Source organism: Nicotiana sylvestris, chromosome 10, assembly GCF_000393655.2.
Source record: "Nicotiana sylvestris chromosome 10, ASM39365v2, whole genome shotgun sequence".
NCBI classification, from domain to species: Eukaryota; Viridiplantae; Streptophyta; class Magnoliopsida; order Solanales; family Solanaceae; genus Nicotiana; species Nicotiana sylvestris.
This window is the reverse complement of record NC_091066.1, coordinates 10,776,497-10,785,670: the sequence shown is the minus strand read 5'-3', so window position 1 is coordinate 10,785,670 and position 9,174 is coordinate 10,776,497. Positions and strand designations below refer to the sequence as shown.

Here is a 9,174-nt window from a genome sequence, read left to right as displayed (position 1 = left end):
TAACATCAACAAATTAGAGAGTGTGCGGCGAGGGGCGGCCCTTCCATAAAGCAAGTAAAGTTACCACTTTAGGCCCCATATTTATGTGGGGGCTATTTTTTATTACACCTAATAGACTATGTATAAGTTTAAAAAAAGATTTCTGTAAAGTAAAAAAGTTTGATTTTTTTCTTTAACAAATAAAGAGAATAAGAATTTGCAACTGCTATGAGTTTTACCAAGAAAATTGCACTTGAAACGAATGTCAAACCCGAATTTCTCAAGAAACGTGTGATATATAGGAAGTAACAATTTGATGTGCAGTGTTGATAATAAAATTTCAAAAGCTTTCGAAGAGTCCTTTAGAGTTGATTACTTTTATACATAATAGACAAAGTTATTTTTTCACTTCAAAATAGATTTGAACAATTCGAAGCATATGAAAATATTGTTGGTTTTCTATTTAGTAGTAAAAACTAAGATCGCTAGATGTTGAAAATTTGAAAAAATATTGCCTTAATTTTGGTCGTTCCTTAAAACATAATAATCAATTCAATATTGATATTTTAGATTTATTTTCTGAATTAAAATATATTAAGGAAAATAGTACAATTAGAAGATAACAACTTAATTGATACACTTAATCAAATAAAACGATTAATTCTTTTCCAAATGCCTAAATTGCTTATGGAACAATGTTAATAACTCATGTTACCGTTGCTTAAGCGGAAAGAAGTTTTCAAAATTAAAATTGATAAAATCTTACCTAAAACAACAATGTCACAAGAAAGGTTAAATAGATTAGTTATATTGTCAACTGAGAAATACTTATTAGTAGGAGTTATTGTTGGTAAGAAAATTATTTATAACTTTATATCTAAGAAAAGCTAAAAAAATAGATTTCAAATAAATAATAAATAAAATTAAAAAATTAATGCCCCTCATAAAATTTGTCTTTAGGCCACAAAAGTGATCGGGCCGCCCTATGTGCTGCTGAAACTTTTGAGTACTATGATGTGAGATGAAGTTAAAAATTAAGATAGTTATAAGAAAAATAACTTATAGCCGGATGTCATTTTCCTTCTTTTAATGAAAAATAAATTTCATGAAAAATGACTTTCGCCATACCAATAAATTCCAAAAATGACTTCCCCATGGATCATATTTTCTCAAGTCATATTCTTTTTTGGTGTAAATAAAACTTATTATTCAATCATCTAGAACCAAAACACATACAATTTTTCACATCATCCTATTCTCTTATCCTTCCCTGCCTTTCTATATCCCTATCATCCTCCCTTTGTTAACTATCTATACATTTTCTATACATTTTGGGACTACTTTTCACCCAACTACTTGTATAGACTCTCTATCCAGTTCATCTCCTTCTGTCGCTTCCTTTTCTGTATAATTCCAAGCATCTATGTTTACATGTATATTGTATTTGCTCCAGTATTTTTTGAGGTCTTGGTACTTTCTACAACCAGACTACTTCGTTCCTGGCTCTCCAAATGTAATATATGACTGCTGCCACCACTGCCTTTGTAAACGATCTTTTTGCTGCTCTAGTCATCCTTCTCCATATTCCTGTCACCTATGTATTTTTTATATTCACCCCAAGCCATTTGAACACCTCTTCTAAGCACATCTTAGAGAATGTGCATTCAAAAAATAGGTGATCAATCGATTCTGCTTGTCCAGAACATAGCATACATTCGTTGTCTTGTGTAATCCCCATTCTTAGTGTTCTATATTTTATAAAGAGTTTCCTTCGCATTACAAGCCAAAAAATGAAACTATGCTTAGGATTGTTCATTCTGTTCCACACCCATCTGCTCCAAGGCCATTGTTCCAGTTTTCCTCTTTTTCATTGATAATCACTCTTTATTGTGCATTTTTCGGACTAAGTCTTCCATCCATTCTCTACATATCCTGCTACAAAAGTATCTCGTATGGAACATATTTTCCTCCAGTACCAACAACAGTCATGTGGAGGAATGTAGTTCCACCAAGTTTTTCCTTTCAAGTATATATGGTTCACCCATTTAACCCACAATGTGTCTTCTTTATTTGTAATGTGCCAAATATATTTTGGCACCACTGCTTCATTTCAGGTATTATATTCTCTTATTCCCATCCCTCCTTCTCTTTTTGGTTTACACACTAGGTCCCAAGCTATCAAGGACACCTTATTTGATACTCCTTTCCCATCCCACAAGTAATTCCTACATATTGTCATGTTGTCCTTTAATACCTTCTTTGGTAGAATGAATATTAGCACAGAGTTAATCAATTGTACTCTGCCTACATATGATAAGTGTTTCGATCCCCATGAGTGTACTCTTGTGCTCAATTTATCCACCAGTAATTCACAGTCCCTTACTGCATGTTTTCTTGATGCTATAGGGACCCCTAAGTATTTGAAAGGTAAAGTTCCCTGATTATAACATGTTAGCTCATAGATATTAGCTAAGCATTGTCCTTCCATGTTTGCACTATATACATGTGATTTTCCAGCATTTTTACTAAGTCCTGATGCACTAGAGAAAGTTTGTAGCCCTCTCAGCATGAGTAATACAACTTGGTAGTCTCCTTTGCAGAACATTAAAATATCATCCGCGAAACATAAGTGGTTTAACTTCAGACTCTTGCACTTCGTGTGAAAAGCAAATCCATCAAGAGTGGCTACCTATTGCATGATTCTTGTAAAATATTTCGTACATATCACAAATAGTAGAGGTGATATAGGATCTCCCTAACGTAGTCCCCTCCTCCCATTAATACAACCATAGATTCCCCTGTTCAATGAAATTGAGTATTGAGTTGTGGATATATATACCATAATCCACTTGATAAATCTGGGTAGAAAGTTTAAAGCATGTAGCATCTCTTCCACAAAACCCCATTCCACTGAGTCGTATGCTTTCTTTAAGTCTATTTTAATCAAATAACTTCTTGTGGTCTTCTTTCTGTTGTACAGTTTCACCAGATCTTGACAAATAAGGATGTTCTACACTATGCTTCTGCCTTCCACAAAAGTACTCTTGTTCTCAACTATTATTGTGAGTAATCTCCTTTTAACCTATTACATAACATTTTAGAGATCACTTTATAAATTCTGTTACAACACGCGATGGGTCTATAGTCTCCCACCTCATCTGCATGATTACTCTTAGGAAAAAGAGTTATCACTGTGTTGTTTATGATTTTGAGCATTTTTTGTGTTTCAAAAAACTCAAGCATACTTTCTACTAAGTTTCATTTTACCACTGACCAACAGTCTTTGAAGATTTGGCTTCCATAGCCATCAGGTCCTGGGGATTTGTCTCCTGCTATTAACCATAAGGCTATCTTTACTTTTCTTTCAGTGAATTGGGCTTCCAACCTATCTCTCTGCTCTTGTTTTACTATAGGACCTCTTTGAACAATTGTTGCAAACATGTTGTCTTCCCTCTTTAGATTCTCCCAACAGATCCTTGTAGAATTTGATGAAGGAATTAGCAATCCCTTCCATATCTGTATGTATCTTTCCTGTCAAGTCCTTAATGGAGAAAATTCTATTGGCATTCCTTCTAGCTTTTATCACATTATGAAGGTACTTTGTATTTTGATCACCCTGTTTCAGCCATTGTATCTTACTCTTTTGCCTCAAGAATTGTTCCTTAGCAGCCTTCTATTTTTTACTTTCTTGCAGCAATCTGATTTCCTCATTAATTAGTTCACCATTCCTTCGGTCTTTTTGAATCTTTTCTTGACACTCTATCAATCTTGCCATTGCTATTTCTTCTTTCCCTTCAATATATGAGAATCTTTCCTTGTTTAATATTTGCAGTACACTCTTTGTTTTATTCATCTTTCCCACAAGTTTATACATTTTTGTGCGTTTCAGCTCAGTCTTCCATACTTCTTGTACTCTTGGTTTGAATTCTGGTATTAGGTTCCACATATTAAAAGTATCTAAATTGCTTCTTGTGCCATGTACTCCTCCCTTCCCAATTTATTACTGCCGGACAATAATTATATATGCCTTCACTAATGAAGTGTACTTCTGATTCTAGCAAGTCTGTCATCCATTCAGTATTTGTCATATCTCGATCTATTTTGCTATAAACTTTGTGATCTCCCCCTTGTTTATTATTCCATGTGAAGAATGCTCCTGAAGATCTAAGCTCCTTCAGGCCACATACTTTAATACACTGTCTAAATTTTCTTGTTTCAGCCATGGTTACTTTACTTCCTATTATTTCCTCCCTGTTAAGGACACAATTAAAATTATTCGTAACAGCCCAAGGGCCATTTATCTGAGTGCCTATCTGGTTGATATCTTCCCATAGGTTTCTTCTTGCTGCTAGTTCATTAAATCCATACACTAATGTAATATTAAAATTGAGCCCTACCCCTCGATGTTTGACCTCACTGTGAATTAGCTGTTGTACCACTTTCCTTATGTTCACCTCATATATTTGAGGTTTCTACAAAAGCCATATCCTTCCTTTTGGGTGCTTACCTAAGTTTTTAGTGAACGACCAGCCTTGACAAAGATTAAGAGAAGCTTTCTGTGCCTTAGCTCTCTTTATCTTTTTTTTCTTCAGAAATCCAAACAAGCCAACCCTTAGATTATGGATAAACAGATTCATTTGTCTCTGTTTATCTGGCTTATTCAGACCTCTGATATTCCAAAATTCGATCCTATCCATTAAGGTTGGGGTATCCCCCACCCTTTCCATGTCCTGGTCCTCCCTTAGCTTCACCTCCTCCAGGGCGAGAGGGTATAGCTATGCCTTCATTCTTGCTTTTCTGGTATGCTAAGACAACAAAAGAATATTCTGTATTGATTTGTATCTCTCTAATAACAATTCCTCTTTTTGCATTGACTTTTCTGTATTAGAAATTTTCTTTTCTAGGCATCACCATCACTTGTTTCCCTTCCCTTTGTTTTCTCTTCATCAGTTTCCTTCTTGTTCAACACTGTGCTGCTTTCTTTGTGTTCTCCATTGCTTGTCTCCTCTATCCCAATTTTTGTTTCTTCTTGCCTTGCTGGTGCCTTGTTGATTCTCTCCTCTGATATATTTTCTTCCTTTCTTTAGTTCATGCCCAAAGTTTTGCATTTGGTACATAATATTGGCTTCCATTCAAATTCCACATCTTGTTCCACAATGTTGCCATGCTTGTTTTCAAATATAATTATATCTGGAAATACCTTATTAAGGGGTACTTCCACCAATACTCTAGCAAATGTCATTCGCTCCTTCATTGTAGTAGCTTTATCTGCTTTCAAAGAATTGCCAACCAACCCTGCAATTTTTGCTAAGGATTGTTTTTCTCAATACTTCACATTCAGTCCCGGAAGTCTGATCCATACTTGTATATTGTCCATAATCTCTTTCTTCATTTCTATTTCTGGTTGCCAAGTCTTAACTATAACAGGCTTTCTATCGAACATCTGGACTCCATCTTCTACTACTTTGGTGCGACTTTCAAGTGTGTGAAATATACCAGAAATACTCCTCTATGTACTTGTGCAACTTTATCAATTCCCAAACCTCCCCAAATTCTGTTGAAGTATCCTTCAATGACTGTTTGAGGTAGATTTGATCCCAACACTAGCATACTATTCCTGTTTTCTAGTACTCCACTTCCTTATAGATATCCTCCAAAGTTATTTTCACATTGCTATTTACATGTGTTTCTCGTTTCAAATCCTCTCCTTCATCCACCAATTACCTACAATCTTACTCCATAAAGTTCTAGCTTATAGAGTTTGAGTCTTACCCTTTGCAGCAAGTGCAATTGTTTCCTCCTCTGCCATATCAGCCCACGATCGTCTACTTACTTCACTCCCCCTCTCCACAATTTCATTTTGTGTCTTTGCTAGTATTATTATTGGTGTTGAAGTTGTCGATACTTGATCCATATCTAATAGTACAATTCCATAAATTGCATCTAAATTTCTCACTTTCTTTGAATCTTCTGTCCCAGGAAGACCTTTTCCTCCTTGATTTTGGCTTGGATTTACCACTTGAGTGTTTTGCCCTCTCGCTTCAGTCTTCGATTTCCTACCCATGTTCAGCTAACAAGAGCAAATTTCTCTTAAGTCATTTTCTCTCATAGCAAACACACCCTTTGTCTTAGGCTGTATTTAATATGGTGGAAAATACTTTTTGTGGAAAAAAAAGTACATATACACACACACACTAGTGTTAGGGTACGCGCGTTGCACGTGTACCTCGTCTCAATAAGTATAATTTTTTTAAAACTTAGATAAATATTATATTAAAAATTTACTTGAGTTAATTAAAAATACAAGTTAAAAGAAAAGGTATAAGTTCCTAAAAATAATAATTATTGGTCTTATTTAGCTAACTCAATAAAGGAAGAAAGTCTACACATAAAAGTCCTCAATCAACTCAATCAATATATTCGACTTTAATATTTTTCAAGTTTTATAATTTTATCACTTCAATTTTATAAAGTATTATACTTCCTTTTTTATATTCTTTTTTTTTTAATTTTAGCAAAAACACATAACTCTTGAAAATTTAAGAGTTCTGATGTTGGAAAAACTAATGTTCGTAAGTTCATCGTTGAAAATGCAAACAGGATCAACTAACTGGCATAGGGTTTAGAGTTTGACAATAAATTTTTCTGTAAAAATCATAACGTGTTAGAATTTCATGCTTTTATAAATACATATTGCACATGTATCCATTTAAATCATATTTTAAAAATACATATTGCACATGTTTCCCTTTAAACTCGTTACGTAGCTTATAACTATAAAAATGTTATTATAACTTATTAATTAATTACATACAAATTTTAAAATGTTTTGAGGTTAAACACAAACTCGTAGTTGTCACGATCCCGGTTCGCCCTCCGTGAACCATCGTGACGGTACCTAGTCTCTACGACTAGGTAAGCCTAACAATGTGGAAAAGAAACCAATTTGCGGAAGAAATAATTAAAATCGAAATAGTAAAATAAAACAGTATTTTAAAGTGTCGCTTGGCATACATAATAACAACTCTCGAAACTAGTAACATTTCCCAAAACCAGGAATCTCATGGTCACAAGCCTTTGAATTTTCTACAAGCATCTAACTCCTGAATATCTAACAAGGAAAAAGAAAGTACAGAAGGCCTAATACAAAAAAGGGGAGTAGAAAGGGACTCTTCGATTAGCGGACGCGGCAGATATACCCCGGAGTCTCTACAAATGCCTCAACTCACAAGTGATAACTCTGAATGGAGGTACCTGGATTTGCACATGAAAAACATGCGCAAAAAGGGCATGAGTACACCACAGCGGTACTGAGTAAGTGTCAAGCCTAACCTCGGTAGGGTAGTGACGAGGAAGGTCAGGGCCCTACTAAGATTAAATGAAATATCATGTACAACAGAATAAGATAAGAAGTACAGTTGAAACTAACAGTAAGAATTAATACAGGATAATAAGGATAACAACAACTGAAACAGAGACAAAACAATCACAAAGTAATACCACTCTTCACACAGATAATAATCGGGGATCTCTCAGTATCCCAAGGATCCCTTAGTACCCTCAATATATGTCAGGGATCTCTTGGTATCCCGAGGATCTCTTGGTATCCTCAATATATGCTAGGGATCTCTTGGTATCCCGATGATCTCTTAGTATCCTCAGTATATGATAGAGATATCTTGGTATCTCGAGGATCTATCGGTATCCTCGATATATGCTAGGATCTCTTGGTATCCCAAGGATCTCTTGGTATCCTCAATATACGTGCTGGGGATCTTTCGGTATCTCGCACTCCAGCTCAAATCGTAAATGCGTACAGGGGATCTCTCGGGATGTCGTCCCGTAGTCCCAAAGTAAAACACACAACAATAGCACAAGGAATACTCAATTAAACTCAACTTCATACCAAAGTAATACAGGCAATTCTAACCTAGCATGCTTCACGTAATACAAATTTAGCAGTTAAAGCAAATAAAGCAAATAAGTTAATTAGACATGCTTCTCTAAGCTAACAACAGGTTTAAAAGTGCAAGTAAATAAATAGAAAGGGAAAACATAATTAAAGTTACTTAATGAAAATAGGATTTTCAACAATTAGCACAAGTACGCACTCGTCACCTCACGTACAAAGCATTTCAATTATCACAATACCAATCCTAAGGGGAAAGTCCCCCACACAAGGTTTGGCAAGCCACTTACCTCGAACCAGCTCAAAATCAACCTGAAACCACGTTATTGCCACGAGTACTCAACTCCAAATGACCCAAATATATTCAATTCAGCTGCATAATGTAAATAACACTTCAACTCTATAAATAAATTCTAACCTAATACGCGAAATTAGGTAAAATGACCAAAATGCTTCTCGAGCACACATCTCAGAATCGGGTAAAATTTACATTTTCAGAAACCTCGTACTATACCGAGTCTATACATAATAAGAACACTCAAATCGGAGTTCAATTGATCCCTCAAATACCCAGGTCTCTTAATCTCAAGCCCTAATTACCCATTTTTCCCAAATGTTTTCACCACTAATTAGGTCTTTAATAACATATAAACGAGTTATGAAGTCAATGTTATCTGCCAGTGATTCCCCTTTGGTTTCCTCAAAAATCACCCTCAAAAGCTTCAATCCCGTTCAAAATGGTGGAAAAATGAAGAAGGGTCGCGGATGGGCTATTTAAATACTGCCCAGATATTCCTTCTTCGCGAATGCGGAAGGCCCATCGCGTTCGTGAAGCACAAATTCACTTGGGTCTAGATTTCTTCATCGTGAATGCGATGCCCAGGTCGCGAACGCGATGCAAAATTTCCTCCTCCTACGCGAACGCGGGAACACCATTGCGAACGTGTAGGTATAAAACTCCCAGCTTCGCGAACGCGGGAGACACTTTGCGAACGCGAAGCATAAATTCCTCACCAACCCCAGCTCCTCTTCGCGAATGCAAGACCCCTCTCGCGAATGCGAAGAAGGAAACCAGAATCGACTGCTGCAATATTTTTCTGCAATTTCTTAAGTTCCAAAAATGACCCGTTTAGCATCCGAAACGCACCCGAGGCCCCCGAGACCTCAACCAAACATGCCAACCTATCCTAAAACATCATTCAAACTTGTTCCAATATTCGGAACGCTCAAAACAACATCAAAACACCAATTTAGTATCGGATTCAAGCCTAAAATTTTTAAAAACT

The 9,174-nt window shown here is 35.8% G+C and overlaps 1 long non-coding RNA gene across 2 annotated transcripts in view; it reads left to right on the top strand.

Moving 5' to 3' along the window:
• The first annotated feature begins 1,242 nt into the window (after positions 1-1,242).
• The window catches only part of LOC138880327 (uncharacterized), a 26,738-nt gene continuing 18,806 nt past the window's right edge, over positions 1,243-9,174 (top strand). Inside the window, exons 1-2 of one of the 2 annotated variants that reach the window (XR_011402912.1) lie at positions 1,243-2,093; positions 2,960-3,041. This is a non-coding gene — a long non-coding RNA (uncharacterized lncRNA). The other variant, XR_011402913.1, reaches the window with a different exon arrangement.